Raw genomic sequence first — 12,575 nt, forward strand, 5'->3', positions numbered from 1 at the left:
AAAAAAAAAAAAAAAAAAAAAAAAAAAAAAAAAGCCCACACTTACTGGCTGCTGCAGTGGCCTTAGGGCTTCTGGGGACTCATGGCAGAACCCCCCCCCACACACACACACACAGCTTGAGGCAATGGAGTGCAGTGGAAATTGCCCTCCATTTGGCAGGAGCCGGTGAGTGCAGGACTTTTTTTTTTTTTTTTTTTTTTTTAAATAGCTGGGCGCTGGGGCTGGGCTGCAGCCCCTCCCATAGTCCTCTCCCAGTGCTACAGTGGTGGGAGCTGCCACCCACCATGCCCCATGAATGTGCCACTCGCAGCTCTGTCCCTTGCTCCACCCCAGCTGGGCAGTGCCTGTTCCTGTTCCAGCCTTAGCCCCAGCCCTACTCCCTTCCTCACCACTGGAGCCTATGGGGCAGGGGAGTGGGATTATAGGGCAGGGGCTGCAGCGACACTAGAATTCACCAGCCCCTCTCCCAGCACTGCCACAACCTCCCCTGAGTGCAGCCTGGCCCAGCCCTCCACTGGGAAGAGCCTGGCATGGCCCCAGCCCCAGCCTGCCCCACCCCGTGTGCAGATCCAGGGGCATACACACCCTGTGCCCTCATGGAGTGCACGTAGCAGCAGAAGCCACCCCCCGCATGGCTCAGTCATGTGCCCTGCCCTGGCTGGGTAGACTCAGCCCCACCCCCAACCCCACTCTCTCCCCACAACAAACAACAGCTAGACCCAGCTGCTGTCCATTGGCTGAGCTCCTGTCTGCCTGTGTACTGCGCTGTGGCTGTGCACATGCATGCAGAGTTCTGTGTGCCCCCATGACCATTTTAAGTATCCCTAGGGGTATGTGTACCCCCCAGTTGACAACTGTTGGGCTAATAAAAAAAGGAATAGGAGCATTTCATGCTATAGCTGTAGGTTTTCTAAAAAGTGATGGCTGCAACAGTGTTTCACTGAGCAGGGGGTTCCAGGAGTCCAATTTTAGATTTAAATTTGCAAATTCTGTCCAAATTCCCACAAGAAAAGACTTAGGTTGCTTTGTGAATCTGGACCTTCACCAATGTAAAATATGCTGCCCCGGTGCCCCTGTTTCCCCAGTGGAAAAATGGGGATGGCCAGAAAAAAATATTTTCTGAACACCAAACGGTGGTGTTTTACTGTTTGCCAGTAATGTAACCATTGTGAGGATGTTTGTGCTGAGAGGCTTAGCTTGTTTTGTGCATTTTGGCTAATTCCGTCATGCAACACAGAAAACTCTTTTTGCCAGCAAAAGAAATAACATGTATATCAAGAAAAGGCTATCACAGTACACATCTGGTTCCAAATGTCTTCAAAGTTTAGGGATATTTGCACACCGAGGTTTAACTTGCTCAAGTTTGCATCTACTGTTTCTTTGGATTCAAAGCTCCAGTCCTTTTCCACAAAAACTATTATTTCAGTCGATGTTAACAGCATAATTTGGCACCTAATGATCTATTCTGAAGAGGAGCTACGTACCCATTGTCACTATATCTCTTATTTGGAATAATTTGCATTCTGAATTTGTTCTATGTTGGGTCTTTCTTTCTTTCTTTCTCTTTTTCTTCTTCCCTTTTTATAAGGTGACTAAAATTTAATGTATACTGAAGATGAAAACATAGCATTCCTTGGAATAGCATAATGACACTATATCATATTTCTAGCATATTGTAATGATATTGTAATGGAAGAGGGATGATATTTTTTTCCTTTTTCTTCTTAATGTTCTCTACACTTTAATCCATTTTTTTTGGACTGCTGCTGCATAGTGAGAAGATATCTCTGAGTTGTCCATGAAGATGACTAGATCACTTTTGTAACACTGGGTGGATCTACACATGTGCTTTACTGGAGTTGACTAATTAGCTCTGCAGTAAAGCATCAGTGTCTACATGTGCCCCCGTATTAGGAAACGGTGAATTAATTAACTCAGCTGTCGTATAGTACTGTCTGAGACGAATACTGTTCTACAGCATAATAATTTAGTGCACTGAAACACATGTAGATGGTGACTGGACTTCCTGGGGCATAAGGGTGCTACAGTGCGGAGACAACCTGCTGGCTAGCCATGCACTGTAGCACCTTCATGCCCCGGTCAGCCCCTTTGAAGCTGCCACCCCACTCCAGTTGTAACAGCTTCCATCCCAGAAACACATGAAGATGCTGCACCTGGGAGCAGATGACTCCAGTGTGAACTGCACCAGAGTTTATTGCTACATGCTAATTGCACCCACTATTGTGTATGAAAAGCATTGCATGTATTTTCAGGCCACATGATTTTTAGATTGAGGTAAACAGATCAAATAAAAAATTCCACTGATAGAATACAGAGAAATATACCCTGTTTTCTCTAAGATTCTTCAGCTTGAAATCATTCAAAGTCCACTTCCCTTGCATACAGACAAATCAGAGTCATAGAGAAATAAGGCTGGATGGGATCTCCAGAAGTCATCTAGTCCAACTCCCTCGCTGAGGCAGGATCATCCCTGTCCAAACCATCCCATACAAGCTTAATTTAAGATCTACATAAGACTACCCTCAACCCTGACACAACATAGACCTAAAACCCTAACCTGCCACAGGTAAAGCACGGGAGCTATGGCAGCCAATGTCCTGCTTCCTATAAAATGTTGTCAGCATACACTCAAGAGTTCAGGGGTAGAGGGCCACACACCCTGAAGCAGGAAGGCAACCACCTGCCGCACAGTGCATACCAATCTTACCATGGGGTAAAATTCCTTTCTGATTTCCAAGTATGATAATCAGTGCGACTCTGAATGAAAGGGGAAATCCTTTATCCAGGAACCTCCAACTTTGCTGTCAGCAGCAGAATTAGCACACCACACTTGAAGTCCCCAGCCTTAGCTGTAGCCAACATCCAGTGCCTCTGGGTAGCTTTAAACACACCCTGATACATATAGCAGAAAAAGGGGTGGGGTGGGAGTAACCAGAAAAATCCAGAAGCATGGGGAATACTCATGGTAGAAAACAGGCATACCTACACCTAAATCATCCCTGACTGATAGCTGTCCAACCTCTTCTTGAACACCCCCAGTGATAGACAGTCCATAATTTCCCTGGGAAGTCTATTCCACTGCCTCACTCTTTTGACACTGAAGAAGTTTTTTTCTGGATAGCCAATCTAAATGTACTTTGCTGCAACTTCAAGCCATTGGTCTTCATCCTTCTCTCTTCAGCAAAAGAAGAAAGGTGCTTTTCGTCTTCTTTATGGCAACCCTTCATGTATTTGACAGGTGCTATTATGTACCCTCTTAAGAACCTTTTCTACAAGCTGGACATGCCTAGCTCCTTTGGTCTCTCCCCATATGACTTTCCTTCCAAGCCCATGATCATCTTTGCTGCCCACCTCTGGATGCCTCTCTAACTTCTCCTTTATCCTTTTTAAAACAGGGAGCCCAAAACTGCACACTGTATTCCAGATGAGGCCTTATATTGATGCAGCCCAAAATCACACTTGCCTTTTGTGCAGCTGCATCACACTGCAAACTCATACTGAGTCTGTGGTCTACCAAGACTCCCAAGTCCTTTTTCATAGACCTGCTATCCAGCCAGGTGTCCCCCATTTTGTATTTGTGGTTTTGATTATTCCTTCCAAAGTGTAACATCTTGCATTTGTCCGCATTGAACTTTATCCTGTCAGCTCTAGCTCAACTTTTCAATCTGTCAAGTTCCTTCTAAATTGCATTTCCACTCTCCAACATGTTCAGAATCCCTCCCAGTTTCATGTTGTCGACAAACTTGCTCAAGAAGCTTCCTAAGCCTGCATCCAAATAATTAATAAACACATTTGAATAGTACCAGGCCCAGGATGGACCCCTGTGGGACTCCACTCAAAACCTTTTGCTATTCTAATATGGACCCATTAATAATTACCTTTTTGCTTGTGGCTATTGAGCCAGTTATCTATCCACCTTATAGTATTTTTATCAAGCCCATATTTCTCCAATTTGTTTATGCGAAGGTCAGGTGGGACCCTGTCAAAAACCTTGCTGAAGTCCCTATACATGATATCCACAGCATTCCCTTCCTCAACTCAAGTAGTTACTTTGTCAGAGAAGGATAGTAGGTTTGTTTGACTGTTTGTTTTTCATAAATCCATGCTGGGTCCTTGCAATCACCCTTTCCCACTGCAAATGGCCTTCCTTAGGATATGCTCCAGTAACTTCCGAAGTACTGAAGTGAGGCTAGCCAGTCTGTAGTTTCCCAGGTCCTCCTTCTTGCCATTTTTAAAGAGGGGCACTATGTTGGCCCTTCTTCAGTCCTCTGGTACCTGGCCTGTCTCTCATGACTTCATGAAGATCATTGCAAAGACCTCCAAGATCTCCTCTGCCAGTTCCTTCAGAACCCTGGAATGAAGCTCATCCAGCCATGCTGCCTTGAATTCATTCAGACCCAGTAAAAACTCTATGACTCTCTCTCTTGCTATGTCCTCCCTCAGCTTGCCCCTTCCTTATCTAGATAATTTCTGTTAGGTATCTGGCAGCTTATTTTTTGTGTGAAGACTGAGGCAAAATAGCTATTTAGTAGCTCTGCCTTCTTTGTATCTTTGGTTAGGAGTTCTCCCTAGTTTGTTAACAAAATACCCACAGCTTGCTTGGTCCTTCTTTTCTGGCAGACATACTAGTAGAACCTCTTTGTGTTGTCCTTAACCTTCCTTGCCAGGTGGAGCTCATTCTTTATCTCTGCTTTCCTGATTTTTGTCCCTGAAGATTTTTCCTATTTCCTGGTACGTTCTTGGTGACCTGCCCATTCTTTCATTGCCTGTATGCTTTCTTTTTGCATTTGAGGCATTTTAGAAGCTCCTTGTGCAGCCACATTGCTCTCTTGCCATTCGTTTGTGTTTCTGTTATGTCAGGACAGTTTGTTGGGCTTCCAATACTGCACCCCTTAGAAGCTCCCTGGTGTTCTGGGTGCCTATATCCTCCCATGACACCATGCCTATTAGCTCCTTGAGTCAGATGAAATCTGTCTTTTTGAAACCTAAAATCCTAATTTTGCTGGCCTCATGCTTTCTCTGTCTCAGGAGCTGGAATTCTATCATCATGATCACTTCCTCCCAAGATACCCATCACATTCACATTCTCCACCAGTTCTTCCCTGTTGGTCAGGACAAGATCCAAGATAGATGATCCCCTAGTTGGATCTTCCACTTCCTGGAAGATAAAGTTGTCCTCCACACAAGTTTGGAACCAGCTTGACATTTTATGTTTGGCTGCATTATTCTTCCAGCAGATGAAAAACTGAAGTCTCCCATCAGTACCATCCCATTGCCTTTGAATAGATTTGTCACCTGCTTGAAGAGTGCCTCATTCATCTCTTCCTGATTAGGTTTCCTGTAATAAATTCCCACCATTATATCAGTGCTGTGTTATTCACCTTTCATCTTTACCCAAATGCATTTTGCTTTGCCATTTTCTTCCTCCTGACCCAGGGATCAAATGCATATGTCCTTCTGAAACAAAGTGTAACCCTCAATATTCACATTTCAGTCATGAGACCTGTCCCACCACGTTTCTGTAATGGCAATTAGATCATAGTTCTTTTCACAGGCTGCAGCTTCCAGCTCATCTTATTTATTCCCTATATTTCTCACATTTGTATATGTGCATCAGATGTATGTTGAATTTTGACCTCCTCACTTCACTTGTGTGCCACTTGTTTTAGTCCTGTAGGTCTCTGGACCTTTCCCAGAGTTGAGCTGCTTCTCTGAGACCTTTCCCCTCTGGACTTTATGCTCTGTTGCAGGAAGGTTTTGATCATCATCGCCTGTGGAGCCTAGCTTAAAATCCTTCTTACTAGGTTGGCCAGACAATGCCCAAAGATGCCTTTCCCTGTTATTGTCAGATAGATCCCATTTTTGCTAGCTGCCCTCCTCCTAAGAACAGCTGCCCACTGTTGAAGAAGCCAAAGCTTTCATGCCAACACCACCATCTCAGCCCCGTAGTCGCTTCCAGGATATGATGGTCTCTGCCTGGATCCCTGCTCTTCAAGAGAATGATCAATGAGAACACCACTTGTGTTCCATGCTTCTTAGTTCTTCCAGGAGCCTCATAGTTTCTTCTGATCTAGTCAGTGTCATTCATTTACTTCCCTCTGTTCTCTGCTCCCACAGATCACTAGGGGCTGCCTATCCTAGCTCCACTTCTCAGTTACCTAAACCAGCCCCACCTAGAGCAATCCCTGTCACTCTCTCTCGTTGTTTTTTTTTCTTTTCTTCTCCCTTTCTGGAGTGAGTGAGGGGAGGGCTAGGGACAGAAGTTGCACGTCAACCGGTTTAAGTGATCCAGAATGGTTTTAAACCTGTAACAGAGCAGAAGTTCAGTGTGCATAAGCCACTTTCAAAATGGCTGAAACTGGTTTAAGATAAACATTGTTGGATGTAGTTTCAAACTGATCTGATTTAGGTTAAACCAGTTTATGGAACATCTGTCTCCAATCTTTTCCTGGTTCAAGTTAACTCTCAGTCCTCCAGCATCCCTGAATGCTTTCCAGCCCTGGGCTGTGCTGTCATGTCCAGCAAGCAGGGTTGGCCCCACCCCCAGCTACCACAGAGATGGTGCATTATAGCTTCTGCTCTCTGCCAGCATGTCAGTCTGGCAGGACAGGTGGCAGGGGAGGAGGGAAGGGAACAGACCCCGAGACTCCTCTAGTTCCCATCTGTACAGGACAAAGGGAAGGAAAGCCCCAGCAGTGGGGGCTTTTCACCTCCACAGCAGCCAGGTGAGTGGGGTTGGCATTGGCTCAGCCCCACCACCTCCCCATACACAAGCCTGTGAGGGAGGACAGAGCAGGGAGAACACATAGGCTCATCCCTGCTCTTCCCTCCCCCCCCCCAAGCTGGGGTCTTCCCAGCACTGGGAGCAAGCCCCCACTGGGAGTTTTTTGGTATCCTGCAGACCAGCGAGCCAGGCTGGGATCGGCTCAGGCCCACCCAGTTCCCAGCCCCCAATCTGCGAGGGGGAAGGAAGGGAGGGGGATGCACAGAGCCAGCACTGGGCTCCCGAAGCCAGGTTCTGCCAGGTGCAGAGGAAATTGAAGCTGCCACTTGGGGCTTTTCACTCCCCTGCAGCCTGGCTTGTCGGGTTGGGATCAGCTCATCCCCATGTCTCAGCTGTGATAGGTAGGGCAAGGGGGAGCTAATTCATTGGCCCAACCAGGTGCTGTCCCCCCGTTCCTCCCCCCAATGGGGTCTGCCTAATGGGGGGAAGCCCCCACCAAGGGCTTCTCATTGCCCTACAGCCCACCTTGCACCCACCCATGGGTTTATCTCCACCCCTCCCCAGCCCACTGCCTGTGAGAGGTGCGGAGTGGGGAGGGGAACATACTGGCCTGGCCCAGCACTGGCCATCTCAGGTGAGCTCTGCCCAGCACAGGGCAGAGAAAACTCCCACTGGGGGCTTTTCATAACCCCACAGCCTGGCAAGCCAAGCAGGAATCAGCTATCAGCCAAACCCTAAAGTCATTTCTCATAGGTCATGTCTTCTTGAACTCCAGTCATTTTTTTTTGCTCTTTTCTGTACTCTCTCCATTTGGTCCACACTTTTCTTAAACTATGATGCACAAAACTGGACACTGTACTCCAGCTGAAGCTTTGAGTGTTAAGTAGAGAGGAAGGAGTACTTCACATGTCTTATGTGACGCATCTATTTATACATCCCAGTACGATAGCTGTTTTTTTCCCCCAAAGTTCTGGTTTTTGTTTTCTTTGCACCATTCTGATATTGTTCACTTATATTAAAGCCCCCGCATTGTTTTCTGTGGAACTACTTCTTAGCTAGTCATTCCCTAATTTGTAATTGCAGAACTGATTATTCTTACCAAAGTGTACTGCTCTGTACTTGTTCTTCTTGGATTGTTTCCTATTTATTTCTGATTCTTTTTCCAGTTTGTCAAAGTCATTTTGAATTCTGATCTCATCCTCCAAAATGCGTGCTACCCCTTCTACCTTTGTATCATCTTTAAATTTAATAAGCGTACTCAGTATTCCATCACCCAATTTGTTAATAAAAATGATTCAATAGTACTGGTTCCCTGCAGAATGCAACTTGGAGCTATTGGTACTGGTCTTTGAGTATGATTTTGTTATGTACTTATCCTGCAGTAGTTTCATCTAGGCCAGGGGCTGGCAATCCTTTTGAACTCAGAAGCCAAAATAGTAGAGCATGCTTTGAAGAAAGGCCAGGACTCACCATGCTGCCAATGCACTTTTGACCTAGTTTCCCAATTGACCCCCTCACCACTGCTGATGTTTTCCTAAGCTGTAGAATTGATGTTTAAGAATACTGTCTCTTAGTTTCCCCACTCAGAAAAATGACCCTCTCCAATAGTTTGAATAGCCAAGTGTTATTCTTACAGCACTATCTTCTAAAATATAAAGTCGTCATTGTCTGGAAGGGCCTGGTTCCTGTGCCTCTGCATATTCACAAGAAAGATGAATAAAAAAACTTGTCAAATGCTAATTCTAAGGTGTTACTGTTCTTCAGCCATTTCAGCTTTGAACCCCTCTTAAGTGCCAAAGAAAATAATTGTTTATCACTTGAAAGTCATTATCTTATTGTGCAATCCTGGCTTTATCATAACATATAAGAAATATATTTAATTTTAAATATCACAATGCATATAAACATACGGATGATAAGGATAAATAAAGGTTGATGCTACCTCTCTATATGTGCTGTATGAGTAAAACAAACTCAAGAAAAAATGCATGACACCCCAGAAACCCCCCAAAATATAAAGGGATTTATGACAAGAATCACGTGAGCTGGTATGAAAATTCCTCCTGAAGACAAGGTGCATCACATCTGCTCCTTCTTCTTTATTAGCAAGGCTTGTTTTCTTGTCATAGAAGGAAATTATATTAATTTGACAAGATTCATTTTTGATGATTATATATTAGATGTTATTGTATTTTCTTGAATATAAGACAGGGCTCCTTTCCTCCCCAGCTGGCATGGGGGTGGGGAAAACCTCTCATTTTATAATCCCACAGAAGGAAACCACACTAAATCCATGGCTATCATTAAACTGCTGCCAGAAGCAACATGTGCTCGGCAATGAAAAACAGCTATGAAGTTGATTAAATGAAGCCAACACTGAGCATAACTATAAAACTACTACAAACTACTACTACTACTACTACTACTACAGGTTAGAGCAGCCCATCTGGTGGTAGTGCCCATTAAGTGTAGTTCCCATCACTGCTGACTTTTCCAAGTCATGGTGAGTCACTACATTGCATACATTTTGACTTCATCTTCACTCCCACAGCTGAGTGACAACCTTCTTTCCATTTTCCACTGATTCATGTTTCTTCACCAGTCTGAAATGCCAGGCAAACATTACTCAGCCTACAGTCTCAGCCTGTGTAGGCTGAGTAATGTTTTCCTGGCATTTCAGACTGTGCTGCACACCATGTGACAGAATGGTTCATATGATTAGTGTGGTCCTGCCTTCCATGAGGTGAAGCCGGACCAGGTTGCCCTGCATCTCATCTTCATATATGTGTATGGATGATCCCAGGACTTGTGACAAGAACACCTGGTTTTAGTCATGAGTGGGGGGACTAATTAGCACATGGCTTCTTTTGTGGGGGATATCTGGAGTGCACATGCATACTGAGAGGGTGATGATCTGGGGGGTCACCATGGTTTAAAATGCTGTTGACTCTGCTGAGGCCTGGATCAATAAACTTACATAGTAAATCTCAAGCCTTTGACTTTGGATTAATAAAATGCATAGTATGTACTACATATAAGTAGGTGCCAAAGTGCTGCTCCATAAAAGTGTGTGTATGGAGTACCTGTGCTAAAACTTGCAGTGGTTTCAAAAAATCATAACATATTGATTCTGGATGAGCTAAGTGTATAAGTACTATGTGTAAATTGCTACAGTCATGTTTAAGTTCTTGCTTTCTAATTTGCTCTTTCTTTCTATATGCTCAGAGAGAGAAGGGTTTGACAGTAAGGAGAGGGGGAAAGGGCTGCTAGGGGAAAAGTTGCAGGGCAGCAGAGAGCAAAGGGACTATCTGACCCATCAGATCTATTTTCACTGCAGTAGGAGTGGGAGGGGGACAAATTGAAGACAAACCTCCAATAATTAGATTCTATACCTACAAAAATATAACAAATTTATAAATGTATAATTTTTCCATATAAAGTACAGAATCTAATTATTAGGGGGTCATCTTATAATCAGGGTAATATTCTACTTGAGTAAATGCAGTACTTTTCTTGCTATCTTTTAGGTACTTAGAGATAATTGATTATTTCTTCTTCTATGCAATTTCCCAGAACTTCTGTTTCTAAACATGGGCAGTATGTTGGATCTTTTCCAGTCTCTTGGAACATTCTCTGTTCATGATTTCACAAGGATAATCGTTAACAGTTCTGTGATTGTTACAACTGGGCCTGTCTACATATGCAATGAAGGCAGAGCAATAAATTCTGGTGCTTATTCTACTAGAGTTTATTGCTCCTGGGCATGCTGTTTGAACATGTGCCTGGGGCCACAGCACATTGAGCCAGGTTGGAGTATCCCTGGGCTTGAAGGGAATCTGGGGGTCAACCTGCCAGCCTGGGACTGCTTCAACCTGGTTTAACATGCGTCAGAGGGGCTGGATGTAGCATGAAGGTGCTCAAGCATGGGGCTAGCCAGCAGGCAGCTCCCTACATTGAAGCACCCTTGTGATCCACGCAGCTGGGTTAGTGCCTACATGTGCGCTCCTGTGGAGTGAAAACTCTACAGCAGTATAGTACTTGTATTTACAAGTACTGCCCTGCTGCGGAATGTATTAGTTTACTCCAGCCTAATAGCCCTGCATGTGTAGATGCAAGATTTTTTAACTGAGGAGTTAATTAGTCAACTCTGCAGTAAACGTCTCAAGTACACATGCCTACTGGGTTCTTAAGTACTCTAGGGTAAATTTAATCAGACCCAGCTGATTTAAAAACAACTAAGCAGTATCTAAACTTCTCTCCAATAAGATAAACCTTTACCTTGCCTTTTCCCTTTTCTACCCTAAGTTCTTACACGTTTGTCCCTAAAACTAAACCTTTTTAGTAAAGCCTTAAGCAGGAAAACAAGCACTAAATACTGTGACTTTCTCAATGTCTTCTATTGTTAATTTTCCCTCTCTGTTGAGTATCTGGCTAAATCTTGCTTTACTCTTCCTCTTCCTACTAATGAATTTGTTATAAAATGTTTTCGTTATCCTGTATGTCCCTTGTTAGTAGTGTCCCATGTTTCTGGCTTACCCTTTGTCATCTTATTGCAACAGGCCTGGGATTGTTCTTTTATGCTCACCCTGAGTGATGAAACAGCACGACACATGAAAATTCAATTTCATCTGTAGTTTCAGATCATTGAAGAGTTCCTGACTTTTCCAGGACTTTGTTTGTTTGTAAAGAAGATGGCAGATCTCTTGAACTCCTTTTATTTCTTTGACTCATTTTTCATGGGATCATACCCACCAATTCTCTGAGTTTGTGGCTATTGCTTGCTTATACAGAAGAATCTCAACTCTGATTCGTAACAAGCTGCCACAGACTGCTCACTTTTCTTATTAAATTACCCAGTTCTTCAGACTACACAAAGTTTCTACTGACTCCACTGGAAGTTAAGTGGATACTAAGGGTGCATACAGCTGTTTTCCACACCTGGGCTATGTTCAGGTGTTTTATTTTAAACCACCTGAACATAGACTGGAAGCGTTGTGTACAGTTGTTCGTTGCTCCTGGAAGCCACAAGGGGAACCTGATAACTTGGGGCAGGGAGCAGGATTGGCAGGATCAGGGGGACTGGTTGGTCTGTAGTAAGGTTGGTTGGTCCAATAGTGGGGAGGATCGGGGGTTAAAAATAGCCCTGTGAGTGTCAGGAACAGGTAGGATTAGCATTGCCACAAGGCTGGGGTAAAAAGCTGGGCTTCCATAGCCCTGGGACTGTGCTGTACACCATGTGCTAGAATTCATGAGGTGAGTTAACCATTTCCTAGATTGGATTAACCCAGGGGTGGGCAATTATTTCAGTTGGAGGACCACTTAATGAGTTTTGGTGAGCTGTTGAGGGCTGCAAAGGTAGCCCTGCCCCTTGACAGGTGCTCTGCCCCTTGGTTGCCATCTTGGGACCAGAAGTCCTGCTCCTAACTCCTGACCTTTGCCACAGGAAGTCCTTCCCCTTGCCCCCAGATGTACTCCTTTTGGGAGTGGGGAGGGAGAGGTTGCCATCTTGGAATCTGAACCCCTCCCTCCCCCCCCCAATCATATTCTAAAAGTTAAACACCTATTATAATATATTTTAATTTTATTACAAAAATATTTTTTTCATGATTTGTGTTTGTGTAGTATATGTAGAGGTATTTACATAGTAGCTCAAAAATTAAAGTCTTACTTATATAGTGTGTGGGGGAGTATGTGGAATGCGGATGGGTGGGCGTGTGTGTATGGTGGGGTGTGGGATGGGTGGGGAAGTTGTGAGGGGAGTGGTTACATGTGCGGGAGCATAGGGTATGTTGTGGGATGTGTGTGTATATGTTGGGGCTTGGGGGGGAAG

This window comes from Gavialis gangeticus, unplaced genomic scaffold, assembly GCF_001723915.1.
Source record: "Gavialis gangeticus isolate Ggan-Ray unplaced genomic scaffold, GavGan_comp1, whole genome shotgun sequence".
NCBI classification, from domain to species: Eukaryota; Metazoa; Chordata; order Crocodylia; family Gavialidae; genus Gavialis; species Gavialis gangeticus.